The following is a 13011-nucleotide window of genomic DNA, read 5'->3' as shown; positions in this document are numbered from 1 at the left end:
GATAACCCTGCGGGTTCTCTTTCTCCTAATAAGTGTCTTCACTCATTCACCTGGGTAAAGAATTGTGGATTGCAGCAAGCCGCACCAACAAATGGTCTGCGCTGTCAGAAGCGATTTCTTCGTACATGCTAAATGCATACATTTTGCAGTTGTTCATCATTTGGATTCTACCGATTTAAATCCTCCGAGGAGAAACAAAGCATTAAACAGTCTGTTCAGCACTAGGTGGGATAGTCACGGAACATCGCTATCAAACGGGATCATGCAACAAAACGTGTCCAATTAGGTCGACGGTAAGGACACATACTTCTGTGATGCAGTTCCCACCGCAACACATTCGCGCAGGAAAAACTTGGTGATAGGAACCGAGGGGCGAAGTACAATGCACTGCAGTGCTCTGTGCGTTCGCTTTCGCGGCATTTGGTGCTAGAGCTGGCTTATGAATGTGTGGCTTTATTGAAGCTTTATGCAGTAAAGAGGAAATCATCGCAGGAACAGAGCTAAATGTTTCTTTTACAGCGGTAGCGATTCTGTGGACACTCGAGGCGCACTTTCGCCGTCGCCGTCATGTTCCGTATGAAGTCCACATCGATAACATCACCGCGCATGTAGTATGCTCTATGTGCGAGTGAAAGCGTGCGAAGGCCGCTAACGGGCGCGGCTCAACAATAGCTGGTACGCGCAAACTGGCTCCATCGCGCGAAGGAGCGTGAAGGGGCCGCAAACACATGCGCTGGTGTTTGCGTTTTCTTTATGCGTGCGTCAATCTGTCTTTTGCGCGCTGCTTCATCAATACCATGGCTCACCAACAAGCCCATCAACATATATCAATGAAGGGGTGCCGGCTGGGGGGCTGCGTCAGTCGCGCTGGAACTGCGCACTTCGATCAAACGGGCGCGGTCGCGCACGCAATCTCGACAAAGATGAGCGGACAGCTCATGCCTCTGCACGGGCTGTCCTCTCACCGCTTACTTGGCGTTGAAGCGATAAGCAGCACGAAAGCCGCTTCGCTCGCTGGAGCGGCCGTATTCCCTTACGCCAGCGTTTTTGTGGAGTTACGACAGATCGAATCCTAAGCTGCTAGCCTAACATCGTATAACATTCCAATTCGTTAAAACATTGAGGCGCATGGTTCATACGCGCAAAGAATTTCATTTGTGAACAAGGCCCCCCTACGGGAGCTGAAACGTCTTTGTTATTAAATGCGAAGCATTTCTTAGCGAACCTCAGGCACCTTGGGCGTTTCTATCTATCTATCTAGCCGCCTACGTATGGGCGCTCTCCCGGTCGCCTCCATAGGTTGTAACGTACCAAAATTTGCATGGCATAAAATGAGCGTATGAAGAACACGATTCACTGGTGATGGCATGAATAACGCAAAATACCTGTCGCGTACGTCATGAAACACTTTCCCTCAGTCACCTGTGGCACATACCCGAACCAGTGTTCATCTTATGCGGGTATGTGACACAGGTAATAACTGAGTCTCAATAAACGCAGTAACCGCGAACATACACAATGACGCGGAAGGAAAGTGATAAGAATAGTAATTGGGGTTTTACGTCCCAAAAACACGATATGATTATGAGAGACACCGTAGTGAAGGGCTCCGGAAATTTTGACCATCTGGTATTCTTTAACGTGCACTGACATCGCACAGTACACGGGCCCCTGGCATTTCGTCTCCATCGAAATGCGACCGCCGCGGCAGGGATCGAACCCACGACCTTCGGGTCAGCAGCCAAGCACCGTAACCACTACACCACAGCGGCCGACGCAAAGAAAGTTAGGGAGATGAAGACAGAGCACCCCTGGAGGACGCTGGGCAACCATCCACTCGTCCACCTGGTCCGCAACATTGACCACGTGGATTACTAGATAACCGGTGTCATGCTTCCTGCAATAACTCTGCCGAGATGACCATGTCCCTCATGATTAGCGGTGACTTCAGCATTGATTTATCAAAACCCAACAACGCCTGGTTCTTAGACGGCATGAAAGACAGCTTGGATGTAGACAGGGCATCACAAGACCTCGGGGCCACGTCCAGGACAGAAGGCATCATAGATCATTTCTTCGTAAAAGCCATCCGCGGTTTCCACCAGCTCTACTATACCTCGCACTTCACTACACTTAGACCGTTCGTAGCCGCGATCACGAACGGATCCGATGACAAGTCCTGTCCAGCTGCTGGTACTCACTGATTACGGTTATGATGACCTTATTCAAGAACCACCAAGAACCCCTTCCACACATGCGCACGGGTTCGTGAAACGTGCTTGCGTTCTCCGTCATAACGGATAAGTATAAGCATAACAACTGTAACGCAACTCTAACAACCGCAACTGTGACTGTAACTTACGTGCAGTGCACCTGCTCCTGCCACTCGTCTGTGTATATATCTAGGGAAACTTTTCTTAATAAAGCTTAATTGCGTGTAGCGCCTGTCCTGTGTATCTGATTTCCTTCATTATCCTATTCGAATTCGCGCTTTGCAGTGTTCGCGCTTTCCAAGAATATAAGCACTACATATCAGCTAACTGCGTCTAGTGTTGGTAACGCCTATGTTGCTGTTGGTATCGTTAAGCAACTGTAAACAACTGGTTATATAACACATGTGCGACTCTTCAAAGTATGTGTGTGCGTATAGCATTTGCACATTTCTCTAGCGTAATTCCGTAACGTTTCGCTCAATGTGAAAAATTGCAACACAGTGCAACCTTCCTGCGCATGCTTCACATAACATCGATTCCCACGGTACGTGGGATCTGCCGAATTTTTTTTTAAGTGTTTTTGGTCGGCGTCTTCTTTTTTACCTTTTGACCATTCCAATTCGTTGCTGTCGCATTCATTGCTTCACCCTCGCGGCGAAACTGTTGCTCTTTTCTGTCATCGATGTGTTAGATGTCGAGGGCACAGACTTGAATACGAATCATTATTATTTGTTAAGTATTCACAAACACACGAGGATGCAGAGGACATAGGGAGTGAGCAGGCTGACAGCTGCCACCTAGAGGGCCACAACGCCCGTATGGGTGACTCAATCATCGCTAGATAAGATACGAGCTTTGTCACGAGTTTCAGGATGCAAGCACAGAAGCCGACAGTCCTATATTAGCCCAAAATCTTCAAGCGTAACTTCTGGCCAACTGCACTGCACGAGGTGTTCCACGCAGCTTTCTTAAAAGGTGCATGTGGTCAACGGCACGCTGTTTGCGGTCGTATTGAGTAATCCACGTTTTCTCATTAAGCGCGCGACTAAGTAGTATCATGAGTACATGTGTTGTGGCACGGTTTATTAGCAAGCTTACTTTAAATAGTGCCACAAGACAGGGTGTTATGGTACAATCGATGTTCCTATCAAGTCTATTTTGGGCTCGAGCCCTACTCGTTTTTTTAATAGGCTTATTGTCTTGAGTAATGCGGATTTCTTTAGATTTTGTTCAGGTTTTTACTCACGAGAGTTCAAAAAGAGAAGCACATTGTGCCGTTGTGCCACTATTATCTCCCAAAGCATGCTAAACACTTTCTCGAATAACAACCGTGGTTTATTCTTCGTTAAGCTTAGTTAAAAAGTATGAGATATCCTAAGTTGGTACAAGAGCACGTATTTTATACGCCCGGTGTAATAGATATCATAATGTCATGATGCAAAAGAAATTTCGCTCGCATCATGCAGCAACGAGGATATGGGTTCAAGTTGCGTGGATGTGGTAGTCGCAATGGTTGAACGAACATTTCATGACGCGCTCACATCGATGCAGCGTACAGAAAGCGAAACTAGCTCAAACGAGTTTTACATAAGTTTCTTATGGCGCTCTGGAAGTATTCCTTCTAAACGGTTTCGGCCTCGATTTAATACATGACAAAAAAGAAGGTTATTTCGTCTCGGCGAAATTTAGTAATTTTTATTGCGAACGTGATAGGCCATGTAAGATTTCTCTAGTCTGTCAGCTCCACTGCTGGGCAGTATCGAAGATACATGTATCTTAGATATCATCTTAGAAACTCCTTGGGTATCTTGTACCTGTATCGCAATACGTCTCGCAAGACGAATATCTGTATCTGTATTTCCAATACATTCAATAATGTATCGTGTATCTTCAGATACAAGATACTCCTATAGGAATACCACCGTACGAAACAATAATCGCTGGCTGAACTCCGCTTCTCAAGCTGGTATTTCTACCACTAAGCCACCAGAATAAAAACTAAACGACAGTGACAACTAGTCTTTTATTTTTCCGCCAGAGTGCTTCAGTGAGCACAGGCTATTAGGTCTACGCGTCCACATTGGTGGAGCAGAGTGATGTGATGACACTCGGGCCATCTCGACAAAAACTAGCGCGCGAAAGTCTACGCGCATCTGACCTTTTCTTTTCTCGATGTTTACTTTCTGTAGTTGTGTAAGTGTTATGACATTTGTTCGTAGCCACGGTACTGTGTTGCGTACTGCAATGCGTGCGGCGTCTTTCGCTCAAATTATGATGCCGCTATAGTGTCGCTATCGAAGTTTGTCTCACGTTGTGCTTCGTTTACAGTCTCAAGAATGCAAGAATGGAGTTACTTATTTGCGTCTCGCTGCTTTCACACATCAGCGATTCGTAATGTCTCGTGGATGTAAGCTTCACTTACGTATGATGAGATTCACTTATATACAAATGAGATAATAACAACCGTCGCACCCTTGTTGCCGATGCTAGATGCAATGGAACAAGTATTTACGTAGCAGAAGATATTTTGGCGTACTGTATCTTTGTTCTTCCTGCTAAATTATTCAAGAAGTCATTTTAATGATAATTTGACCGGTAGCTCAGTGCTGTCTTTGCTGTCTCCCGTGTGCATCCCCCACATTACGTGGGATTCTGTACAGTTTTTGCCCGTATGTTTGCTGTAATATGTCTTTTGAAACCTTTCCCTATATCCACTCCTTGCTTTATTCTTATTTTTTACCTGCCTGTGTCACTTATACTATTTACATATATACATTCCATGTGAGTTTACGGTTATTTAAAGGCGATGATGAGGACAAAGGCAGAATAACCTAGCTGAGCGTCTAGACTATAGCGAAACAAAAATTGTGCTTACGATTTAGTAAAATAGCGAAATTCAGTTTGCATTATGATAAATGAACTTATAAGAAATCAAAAGATGTTATGAAGAGGATTTAAGAAACATAATACCGAGTACTCCGTTTTTGTTATGAGCGTCCCCACGAGCCGTTTTATGCTGTTTACTATAGGTGCCGAGTTTTCTATTGTCTGACCTTGACATCTAAGTTGACGATACATCATGCTTTATTGTCATACTTTTTAGGGGTTCCGCCTGCATCGTCTTTGTACAGGGTGTTTCACGTAACTGGAACGTAATATTTACAAACAAGTGGTTAACCTCAACTGAATAAAACCAACGACATGGTTTACCGTCATGTGGCTTTCGTTGGGGTATTTTTATGTATCGCTTAATTTCTTAATTCACTAAGATGAATTAAGCAACATTGATAATATTCACTTTAGGGCCAAGTGCGTTTCGTTACTTTGTCAAGGGCATTCCAAAACAACCGATCCAATTTTTTGTGGAAGCGTACATGGGGATGGACACCAAGGTGGTAAAGTGGGCATGTTGGTATTCCATGTTGATGAAGGGTAAGAGCGCACTGAAGACGAACGCACAATGAAGGCACACACATAGCGCTACTTTCAACAGTTTATTTTTGTGCTCTCGACACTACTTATAGGGCATACCATGAGCACATCTGCTGCGAAGAAGTAACACCAACATTAATAAGCATCATAACGGACACCAAGGAAATCAAACTCCTTTTTTCGTCAGCGCGATAGAAGGCATACGAGGTTTCTGGACCTTCGCCTGTCGCTCGGCTGCGATCATTCGTGTTGGCATTATGAACCTCGTGCTAGTAAACGCCTACTCCCCTACCGCTCAGCGCATTCCAAACTAGGGCGATTACGAAGCTTTGCTTCAAGAGTGCCCTAACGAAGTGGTGTCACCATATGGTCCAATTAAGTTTCGACCAGCAGAGAAAGAGGCTGCTGGACGCCGGGTTTCCCCAGGTTTTGCTTGTCTCCGTAGCTGAATGTAGGCCTATCCTGAGGGATAGCAAAAACAAAAACCGAAATGCGGCGAGGACATCTGAGCGAGGGAATCGCATAAGGGTGTTTGTTACCTTACGTACACGCGGTTTCCCATAATCTGAAAAAGTTTGCTCAGCGGGCCAAAGTGCGCGTGCTCTTTTCAGCGCCAAAGAAGTTCGGAAGGCTGTGCAAGATTACGACGAGGAATGCGAACGAAAACCGTGGGTGCAAAACTGATCACACAAATAAGTTCGTTGATTGCGCTGAGTGTGTGGTGTATTGCCTGCCGCTATCTTGTGGTCGCAGCTACGTCGGACAAACCGGTCGTTGCTTGAGTGACCGGCTGCGTGAGCACCATTACAATGTTAGAAACGTGGCAGGTGGGTTCTTAGAAATACATTGTAAGAAGTGTGGTTGTATTCCTTTGTTCGACACGTGCAGAGTTCTGTCATGAAATAGAAGTCAGCTTACACGCGAGATAATCGAAGCAGGAGAGACTGAAAAGTTGGGTGACAGGTGTGTTAGTATATATGCCTTCTATCGCGCTGACGAAAAATGAGTTCGATTTCCTTGGCGTCCGTTTTGATGCTTAGTAATGTTGCTGTTACTTCTGCGCAGCAGATGTGCTCATGGTACGCCCTATAAGTAGTGTCGGGATCACAAAAATAAATTGTTGAAAGTAGCGCTGTGTGTGTGCCTTCATAGCGTGTTCGTCTTCAGTGCGCTCTTACCCTTCATAAACAGGGGCATGGAAAGAAACGCGAACAGTGCGGCATCTAGATTCTCCACTGTTTCGCATTTACTTTCAAGCGATTGTAGCCTGGGTGGTAATAAAAAGACAGTAGAGTCTTCCATGATACAATCAAGAACCATTCTAGGATCTTTTTATTGTCACCATGGTCGCGGCGTGATGAAAACAGCGCGCAGCATTCGTCACGTTTCTTTCCATCCCCATTGTACATGCTACGTGGTGACTTTTTCCGGCGTTTAAAGAAAGCCGGATGAGTATTACCACGTTACTGCCCTCTCGCGCTACCGTACTGCAGCGCTCTCAAACGTGTATCGACCGCGTTCAGTCTTCACACGATGCATCACACAAAATATCGCCACCAGCGATGTTGCTGCTCTACACCTGTCGGGTGATGCGGTGTTGCGAAAACGGTAGTACGCTTATACGGACAAGGTAAGACTGCACAGTGGCAACCGCGACATTGTCCGGAGGCTTCTTCATGACGTTCTTGCAAATAGATGGCAGCCCGGTAGCTGATCGCCAGGTAGAGCAGCGACACCCATCAGTTGCAAAAGTGTCAAGCAAAAACCACTGACAGCGCAGCGTATAAAGAGCTGTCGTGTTAAACAGCCAAACAAATCTGAATAAGTTGTTTTGGAATGAAACTAGTATACTTTGCACAGGAAAGATAGAACTTTCGAGATACAAACCGGCATTTCAATAAAATTTAATTACGCAAACTTGGTCGCACTAAGAAATTTTCAAGTAAACACTTTCGTACATAGGTCTTTGCTGCTTCATTATATCGATCTGTAATAGCAAATTTGCAATTATATCGAGGCATCTTAAGATACAGTTGGGAAGTATTGTATCGCGCGGATACAATAATTCCGGAAGTATCTTGTATATGTATCTCAAATACTCCTTGCCAGAGTATCTTGTATCGTATCGCGATACAATTTCAAAGTATCTTTGCCCCACCATGGGACTCAGCTCGGAGACAACGCATTCGTCCGCACTTGTCAAGAGCCTTCCTTGCGCACGGCTAGCGCTGCGGACACGCGGCGCTCTGCGGGATCAGCACATCTTACGTGGGGAGGCTTCCTAAAGAACCGACAAGGCCAACAGCGCTGTCTCGTGGAATAAGGACACAGTTGGTTTTGCGGTCACGATGTGTGACATTAGCGCTGCGCTGTTTCCTCGCCTTGTCCTTTGTCTTTTTTGCTATTTATAGATATGTCTCAAGCCGACATTTTCACCAAATACTACGAGCTTTTCTTCGGTAAACGCTGACAATCATTTGTCGCCATCCGCGTGATGGCTTTTATGGGGAATATATAAATTTAATGACGGAAACAAAAGAAAAAGAAAGCTCGACGAGGTTTATCGTCAGTCTTTGCTCTTTGTTCGGTTTAGTTACCTTTATTGGTGGTGCTACGTTAATAATGATGTGGCATATTAGGCGGATCGGAATAAACTCACGACGGCCAGTGCAAACAGAACACGGTAGAAGCAGCGCCTGTGTCGTCTCTCCTCTCCTTGTGCTGTGTTCTGTTTGCGCTGGCCATCATGACTCCGTTATTAACCTTAACAAGTGTTCTTGCTAGCTTATCGTAGTTGAGTCTTCTAGTATTTTTACTTCAGTCGGAAGGGCGTGCAATGAGCAAGAAAGCAAAACGGCTTCTTCTTTAGGATCTAGTAATAGTATGCCTTTCCTGTGTTTCATTAGAGACGATCACTTTACAGTTTAAGTTGATTTATAATATCTTCAGCTTACTTGCGGTGGTTGGGAATTGGAATAAAAATCATGAATATAAGACTTTCTTTCTAATACTGCCACTTTCTCTAAAGTGACAGTATGCTCGATGCCAGTTGGATAGGGGTGTGCGAATATCCGAAAATTTCGAATAACGAATCGAATAGCGTTAATTAATGTACACCGTAGTGCATTATTTTTTATTACTTGGGTATTATTATTTTTTTTTTGCCGTGCAGCTAAGTCGGCGTACATATTTGTTTCGTTTCGTCCCTATCAAAATGCGGCCGCCATGACAAGGAACCGAACCTGAGGCCTCGTGCTTAGTAGCAGTGCACCGTAGCCTCCAAGCCACCACGCGGGTGCCGTATTCAATTCAAATAATGCTCATTCTGCCTTATATCGTCAATCCGTTATTGCTCAAGATAACTGCGAACTTCCTCCACTCCAAGGTGTCCTTAGCATCCACGGTTGATGATTTCACTCTGTCACGCGAGGGTATTCTAAACTTTGTGTTGAAAGTTCATGAAACTAGACAGTAAAAGTCCAGTGGTTCTGATGACGCGTTAAATATTTTCTTATTCGATATGTCGTTGTTTTATATTTAACAAGTCACTGTCAACGGCATCTGTTCCTTCGTTGTGGTGGCGCGCTAAAATTCTACCTTTATGCGAGGCTGATAATAAGCAGATGTTAACTAACTACCGATCAATCTCCCTAACCTTCTGACCTTGTAAGCTGATCGAACATCATCCACAAACATATAATAGACTACCTGGAATCTGTTTAACAACGTACTTAGCAATTGTCGAGATAGTTTACTCCGTGGTCTCAGTACCGTAACGCAACTTGTTGATGCTAACGCATTAGATATTAGCCTACAGATTGATTCTATTTTAAAAGCATTCGGCACTGTGTTCATCGCTAACTACTCTAAAAACTCAACCTCATCCTTAACAATAATGAGATTCTTGACTGGTTAGCCACCTTTTCCTTTGAACTTCTAACTGTCCTACTGCATCATCCGGTCCTCGGCCCTCTTCTGTTTATGTTTTACATTAACGACCTACCGCAGAATATAACTGTTAACATAAGTCTTTACGCCGACGACTGCGTGCTACATCATGAAATTAACTCTCCTGAAGATCATCTTATTCTTAACACCGCATTTTCAGACTTTTGCCCATGGTGTGACACCTGGCAAATGAATATCAACTTCAGCAAAAATGTGCACATGTCATTTACAAAGCGCCTAACACCTATTTCCTAATATTCCTTCAATAACTCGGTAAAGTTAAGGGAATATGTGGCACTAAAATACCTGGGGCTTCTTTTCACTCTTAATCTGTCTTGGAGCAAACATGTAGAAGCAATGCGTAATAAGTCACTAAAAAGTGGGGCTATATGTTAAACGGACTCTCCGTGTAGCTCCTCAAGATAGTGTTATGATCGGACTTCACGGCTTGGCGCCGCTGGATCGTCGGAATGGTATGGCGGCATCAGCCCTGCTTTCTCCGACCTCAACGTTCCCCGAAACGTACTAGATGCAGCGACAACACTGCAATTGTGTCCTGAACCCTTCAAGGCTGTCGACACACCTGACGTCACGGCCAATTTTCAGGAATGTGCGCCGCAGTAATGCGTTCATTGTGTGTATGGTTCTTTTGCGGCATGGTGACCCGACTAGGAGCTGGCCGTCAGCTGCGCCGACGGCGATATCGAGGCAAGGAACGACTGCACCTGACGTCACACCTGACAACGCAGCCTGTTTCCAGGAATGCACCGTCCGTCGTCCAGGCGCGCCGCTTCTCTCTTTCCTGGAGTGCGAAAGAGGCGGTGCTTACTTTTCGTTTAGTGGGCGGAGATGAAGACTACGTGTTGATTGGACTGTCTTGGACTTCATTGTTTTCTCCAACAGGGAATCATGGGAAGGCCCAGGCTTTATAACGCGAGCGTCGAGACGCTCCAAGCAAGCGTCCACAAGCTACCACGAGGAGGAGGAGAAAGACTTTATTTATCCCAAGAGGGAAGGGTGCGGTGGTGGAAGGAGCAGAGGAGCCTACCCGGCGTAGGTCTCCGCTACCCTCTTGGCCCAATCCAGGATCTGGTCCTGGACCTCGGGCGCCGAGCTGCACATAGCAGCCTCCCACAGCTCCTTACTACTAATGTTTAGTGAGTTAGGTGGGGGGTTCAGAGTACAACCCCACATGATATGATCCAGATTGGCTCTTTGTTGGCAGAAAATGCATAAAGGGGAGGGATATATCGCAGGGTGTATAAGATGGCGAAAAGAGGGGGTAGGGAACATACGGGTCTGTAACTGGCGCCAAAGTATTTCGTGGTGGCGAGTAGCTCCCCAGTGTAAGGGGGGGGGGGGGGGAGGTATACTGTGCGCTGAAGGCGGTAGTGGTTTGTTATGTCGTGGAAGGTCAAGAGACGATCCCTCGCACTGAAGGGTGCCGCGTGGTCTAATACCCCTGTCACACGGGCACCCGTTAACTCCGTGCAACTCCCTCGTCGTTACGTCAACGGAGATGCGGTCCGTGTCACACGGTCTCCCTTACGTCAAGGAAGTTAAACGGAACGTTTCGCAAAGGGACATCGGCGATCTCTATTAGCGGCGGAATGGAGTACTCTCGTCCCCAGTAATCTGTAGTTACGGGAAAAAACGCAAGCACAAAACAGCCGCAGTCAACACAATAATGAATTTCATTAATATTGAAAGTTATTTCACTGCATAATCCAGTCATAACCTGCGTTTAATGAAAAAAAACGCGTATAAGTGCACATACTCTCCGCACCATGCGTCGCGAAAAGTCGTCGTGCCGCCATTTTGAATAAGTGTTCCCGAGTCCGTGTGCACCGTTGTGTTTACGTCTGTGCATCTCGTTTCCTTCTTATTGCGGTGCTCTTCATTCTACTTCAGCACTACCAATAGTCATAGCAGTCGAGTGACGCGGGTTTTCTTCCTTCTCCGTCGATGCCGGCACTCGTACTGGCAGCACACGCGGACTGTCGTGGGAGCCATCCACAGCAAAGGCTTCGTGGACTGGACGTGAGACCTGTACCCAGCTGATATTGGAAAGGACAACGTGATTTGGGTGGTAGCGCAACTTCAAAGAGCTCGGCGACAACTTGCATCGTGTTTGACAATCGGTACGCGTAGAAAAGACGCGTACCAAAACAAACGTGCAGTGTTGCCAGCACTCCTGTCAAAATTACTGCCAACATGCTTGCAGGTGCACGTTTATGTGATAAAGACAAAAAAAAAGTTTTGTGTTGATGTGATTAAATTATACTTTTTATAATCACACATACCATTGAGAATGTTTTCAGCGTGATTAGACGCGAAATATTGCATGCAGACGTAGGTGCAGCAGCGCCTAATGGACCCCTTGCGGCTTCTGTCCGAAGCTCGTAAAATTGCCGTGTGACATGGGCACAACTCCATCACCGTCTAACTCCCTCATGGAGTTTTACATTGATGGAGTTTAACGAAGTTCGGTGGTGGCCGTGTGACAAGGGTCTAAGGCGTCGTCGGTGGTCTGCGCCCGGCCTGTCATTCCTCGAGCACTGGCATGAGCAGCCTCATTGCCACACAGCCCCGCATGCGCGGGCGTCCATATGAGAGCAACGTCTTGCGTGGGAGAATGTTTATTAAGAATTGAAAGGGCAGTTTGTGAGATGCGACCAGCACTGAAGTTACGTATGGCAGTTTTAGAGTCACTAACAATCATAGTGATATTGGGGATGGATAAACCCAATGCGATGGCAGCCTCCTCTGCCTCCTCCGAGGAGTTGACAGTGACGGATGCCGTTGTGATCGCCTTGCCGTTGGTATCCACAGCAGAAAGGGCATAGGACGAGGAAGATGGGTATTCTGCCGCATTGACATAGAGCACGTCGTTGGCTCGTAAGTTTTTTCTGCAGGGCATTTGCCTTTGGATTCGACGTTTAGTATGACAAGTAGGGTGCATGTTTTTAGGGAGGGGCGGTATGAGTAATTGGTTGTGTATGTGGTGGGGAATGTTATGCTTAGCATTGGTGATAGAGGTGAAGTTAATGCGGGTAGTAGCTAAAATGTGACGGCCTGCGCTAGTGGTCGCGAGCCTAGCGTATTGAGCTGTTAAATGGGCTTCAGTAATTTCTGATAGGGTATTTATGACCCTTGTCCGATGGAGTCGTGCGTTAGAGGCATTGCACGCAACTCCTAGAGCGTATTTGTAAACTCGGCGAAGGAGGGTGTTGACGAAGTCCTCCTCTGCTGGTTTAAGATGAAGGTAGGGGAGAGTATATGTGATTTTCCTAATCACAAAAGCCTGTACGAGACGAAGTAGTTCTGACTCCCGGAGCCCTCCGTTTTTACCCGAGATTCTTCCTATCAGTCTCAGGGTGTTTTCAATGGTGTTGCGTAAAGTCTCGAGTGTGTGCGT

Source organism: Rhipicephalus sanguineus, chromosome 5 (assembly GCF_013339695.2).
Source record: "Rhipicephalus sanguineus isolate Rsan-2018 chromosome 5, BIME_Rsan_1.4, whole genome shotgun sequence".
Classification (NCBI taxonomy): Eukaryota; Metazoa; Arthropoda; class Arachnida; order Ixodida; family Ixodidae; genus Rhipicephalus; species Rhipicephalus sanguineus.
Note: the sequence above shows the minus strand (reverse complement) of the source record.